Raw genomic sequence first — 5151 nt, 5'->3', positions numbered from 1 at the left:
CCAAATCTATTTTACTGAAGAGCCTGTTGTATACAACTTACACTAATAAATGAAGCTTCACCACCTCCCGAAACTGCCATCGATTTCCTATGTTGTATTGTCGTTTAGGACTAGTTGATGTTTTTGAAATTCTGCTATTGCGGTTTTCTGGTCACTAGGCATCACATACATATATAATTAACATTTCTCAATATTTCTTTCCATGGTTGATATAGGCTTTGCAGATGTGGCGGCAATTTCTTGTTTTGCGAGGGTTTCCCATCATTTTATAACTTGCGTGTGGTGGAGCTGTGTACCTTGTTCCATCCCATAGCTAAATATTTGCCCCAAACAAGGCCTATGACCCCACGTCTTAGGGAAAGATGTGAAAATGCTAAACCCACGAAGCCGCTACGTATCTGTTACGTAAAATTCCAACCAATCTAAACAATCCCTCCCTGAATTTCAGGCGTGGTGGGCCTCACCCTCCCTTTAATCGAATCAAACATTTCCACATTTCCACGTCAGATCAGCCCGTAAATGTACATAAATCATTATGTGGACGTACCATTTGCTCGGGAAAGCTGAGAGTGGATTTTGCGTTGGGTTAAGTCCGAAAATCCTACACCTACAGGCCTCTTTTTTTTTTTAATTTCATTCCCCCTCTATTTATTCATGTAGTGCAGGAATCTCTGCCGAAAACGATGGACAAAATACAATTCGGGGGGCACATGCAGCCACACCTTACATAAATTATTAGAAATCCCTTCTTTAGCTAGTACGTGAGCTGCTCCATTGGCCGAACGCCGAGTCCAGCTTACCTTCCATTCTTGGGGGGTACTGCAGTAGCCTTTTCACTTCCTCTATCGTTGGTCCCAACACAGAGAGATCTCTGTCCTTGCTCTGCAACTTGTAGACGATCTCCTTGCAGTCCATTTCAATGTGCAGCTTCATGGCGTTCACCTCGTCCGACAACTGAGCTGCGCGCCGGCAGGCCAACAGCTCGATGGTTGCAGGGTCTGTACAGCTCGGAAAAAAGTGGCATGCTCCACCCAAGAAGGCTCCGTCATAACTTCTAAAGACCACACCGGCTCCTCCTTTATCTCCCAGCATGGACGTGGCTACATCTACGTTGACCTTAGTCCAACCTGGGTCTGGTGGTTCCCATTGCTGCACTTGTGCCTGCTTGGGTACCCTGCTCTTACGACCATGTATACTCCTGCCATTCCTCCACATGTGTAACAACTGATCTTGCAATTTCTGCAGCCTCCTCAATTTTCTTCCCTTCCCGAGCGTTATTTCTTGCTAACCATAATCCATAGACCCCCTGGGCCATGATCGCTTTTTCGTCATCTGAAGCCTCACTGAACCACTCGAGCAACCAGTTTGAGAGATCACTCTGGGAGCTGACAACAGCCGGTGGGATCGCCACCGGCACTCCCAATTCCGAGTGCATTACCTTCCAGAACTTTGCTGAGTGATGATAGCCCCAAAATCGGTGATAGTTTGTCTCTTCTCGTCCACATGCTACGCAAAAAACACCTGCCTTGATGCTTCTTCTCGCAAGCTCTGATCCTACTGCGAGCCCGTTTCTAATCAGCCTCCATACATGGGTTTTGACCTTGCCCGGCGCGACCGTATCCCACAGGCTAAGCCAGGCCTTGTGCTTTGCTACTGAAGAGGAGGGTTCCGGGCATCCGTTCTTGAGCTTCTTTTGTGACATGCGAAGATGGTACGCAGACCTACCCGTAAAAACTCCGTTTTTTGTGAAGTTCCACGCTAGAACGTCCTCCATGCCCGGACCCCCTATTCGTATCTGCATGATTTCTTGCGCTTCGTCCAGGGGAAACATGTCCAGTACCTTGGACACATCGAACGCTGAACCACTCGCATCTAGCAAGTCACTAACTCTGGTGATCCCATGGATATATGTTTGACCCAGTGGCAGCATACTCCCCTTCCTAGGAATCTAGTGGTCGTGGTGGATTCTAACCTTCGTACCATCACCAATTCTCCAAATGAGTCCATCTAGTAGTAAGTTTCTCCCATGTAAAATGCTCTTAAAAGTGAAAGAGCCCCCACCTGAGCATGTAGCATTGAGAATAGAGCCTTCCACAAAATACCTAGCCTTTAGCACCCTTGCACACAGTGATGTTGGGACTTGCAAAATAGGCCAGGCCTGTTTTGCAAGCAACGCTTGGTTAAACGCCTCCGGGTCTCGAAATCCAAGGCCCCCTTCATGTTTCCTAGTACACATTTTGTCCCACGCGATCCAGTGCACCTTCTTCTCACCATTTGTTGCACCCCACCAGAAGTTCGACGAGATCGAAGACAGGTTCCGGCATATTTTCTTTGTGAGTTGAAACAGCTCATGGTGAACGTTGGTGTGGACTGATGGCCAGATTTGACTAGTACTTCCCTTGCTGTTTTTGAGAGCCCTTGTCCCTTCATCCTGCTACCTTTTTTCCCGCACACACTTTCACATACCTGAAAGTTTCATCTTTAGACCTCCCCACCACCGTAGGGAGTCCCAAGTATCTTTTGCTTAATGCCTCAGAAAAAAATCCAATAGTTTGCTTCAAACATGCTTTATCCTCTTCCTTACTTCCTTTCCCAAAGAAGATGGCAGATTTCTGCATGTTCACCTTCTGTCCAAAAGCCACCTCATAGTCATGGAGGATCCTCCAAAGCGTGACAAAATTCTCCTTAGAGCCTTCAAGAAACACCACACTATCATCCGCAAAGAGAAGGTGAGTTACTTTGGGGCCAGTGCTCCCAAAAGAGATTCCCTTGATTTCTTTTGTGTCCTGGGCATGTTTTAACATCGCTGAGAAACCTTCGACACAAAATAGAAAAAGATACGGCGACAAAGGATCACCCTGGCGCAGCCCTCTGGAAGGGGAAAAACTGTGAGAGAGACCACCATTTAGCTTCACTGCGAACCTTGCCGTCGTAACACATTGCATGACCATTCCTATCCAACGCCCCGAGAAGCCAAACCTCGCCAACATTTGTTCGAGGAACACCCATTCGACCCTATCATAGGCTTTCATCATGTCCAGCTTTACCGCACACAGTGGATTTCTCCTTTTCCTTTTCCTGATAGCATCCACACACTCATAGGCGACCAGTACATTGTCAGAGATTAATCTACCAGGGACGAAGGCGCTTTGCTCTTTTGATATTAAGATAGGTAACACCACCTTCAGCCTATTAACCAAAACTTTCGCCGCAATCTTGTACAAGACGTTACACAGACTTATAGGCCGAAACTGAGAGAGCAGTTCAGGTGAGCACACTTTCGGGATCATCACAATAACAGTATTATTAAAACCATTGGGTGCTGCTTTCCCTGACAGAAAATCACGAACCGCAACACAAATATCATTCTTGACGAGCGACCAGTGTCGTTGGTAGAACAACGCAGGCAGCCCGTCTGGACCCGGCGATTTTGTTGGGCCCATCTGAAATAGTGCTCTTTCGATCTCCTCATCATTGACCTCTGCCGTGAGCTTGGAATTCATATCATCAGTTACTACCACGTCAATATGTTGCAGCAGTTTTTCACTCTCCTGGGATCCCTCTGAGGTGAATAAATTGGCATAGTATTTTGCTGCCATCTCTCTCATTCCTTGGTCGTCCATGCACTTTGACCCATCTTCTTTCTGTAGGGCCTTTACCGTATTTTCCCGTTTCCTATGTGATGCCCGATTCTGAAAATATTGTGTATTTTGGTCGCCCTCTGTCCAGTCAACTCAGGATCTCTGCTTCTGATAGACTTCCTCCCTTTCGTACAGCTCATATAGCTGGTCCTCAATATCCTTAATCTCCTGCCTGTAGCCCGTATGCATCGCCCTCTCCTTAGCATCACGCAGTTGTCTTTTCAAGTGCGCAATCTGTTTCTTAATGGATCCAAACACGTCCCTGCTCCACCCTTTAATTTGCTTGGAAACAAACTCCAGTTTATTGCATGCAGCACCAACCCCCGCTTAGCTGCATGGGCATCAAGCCATGCATTGGTAATCATCTCGTCGTACTTCTCATGCCTCGCCCATGCTACCTCAAACTGGAAAGGCCTTTGCCCTGATTTGCTACCTGTGGCCAGTGCCGACAAGGCTTGAATAAGCAGGGCCTGATGATCGGACTCCTCCGTCAGAACATGTAAAACCTTAGTTTGTGGAAAAAGTTGCATGAAGCCAGCGTTGCATGTAGCTCTATCCATCCGCACTTGAATATTCTCTCCATCCTCACGTTTATTAACCCATGTAAATTGATAGCCCGAGAACCCCAAGTCCGCCAAGCCACAGTCCGTCAAACAGTCCCCAAATGCCTCCATCTGCCTTAAGCTCCTTGGTTTTCCTCCCATCTGTTCGCTCTGGACCAAAGCTTCATTGTAGTCACCTGCACAAATCCATGGTAAGTCATCTTGGGCCGTAAGATACCGAATTACTTCCCATGTTTTCTTCCTTTTGTCTACACATGGTTCCCCATAAATTCCAGTGAATCTAAAGGAGACCCCATCAGCATGTATCTACTGGCACCATGGTCGTACGGTGACATTCAAATGGTCTCTCCACCATAACGCAAGTCCACCACTCTTCCCCTCACAATCTACAGCCACTCCCTGTCTGAACTCTGAAGCCAGGTCTCCATTTCAAGCGCTCCATAGCATGTGATCTTTTCTTCGTCTCCAACAAGAAAACCACTGCTGGGTTGTAGGACCGTACCAGGTTTCTAAGCTCGCCCACTGTCAGGTCCAACCCCAATTCCCGACAGTACCAGGCAAGAATATTCGTTGCTCCCGTCGGCCTGCCTAGCAGGGTCCGCCGATGAAACGTGATGCTCCGAGATGCGGTCAAACACCGTAGATGTTTTCTGCCTAGTGTCGCGAATGAACGCATCATTTCCAACTTGCCTGTCCAGGTCTCCCTTTGCCACCCAGTATTGTTTCGATCTCCTCTTCCTCTCCCCTATGGCATTTTTGCGAGGGCTCCTAGGGGAGTGGTGATCTTCATACCCAGGTCTCGGCTTCTTCACATAGTAACCCCTCCTTCGCTCCTCTCTATAGCTTGACTAGAGCTACCTGAACCATCACAATCTTTATAGCCATGTTGCTTGTATTGGGGTCTCAACTCAGCTTGCTTATTCAGCTGTCTCTGCCGTAGTTCATTC

This window comes from Triticum dicoccoides, chromosome 3B, assembly GCF_002162155.2.
Source record: "Triticum dicoccoides isolate Atlit2015 ecotype Zavitan chromosome 3B, WEW_v2.0, whole genome shotgun sequence".
NCBI classification, from domain to species: Eukaryota; Viridiplantae; Streptophyta; class Magnoliopsida; order Poales; family Poaceae; genus Triticum; species Triticum dicoccoides.
The sequence above is the reverse complement of the archived record's forward strand: the minus strand, read 5'-3'. Positions refer to the sequence as shown.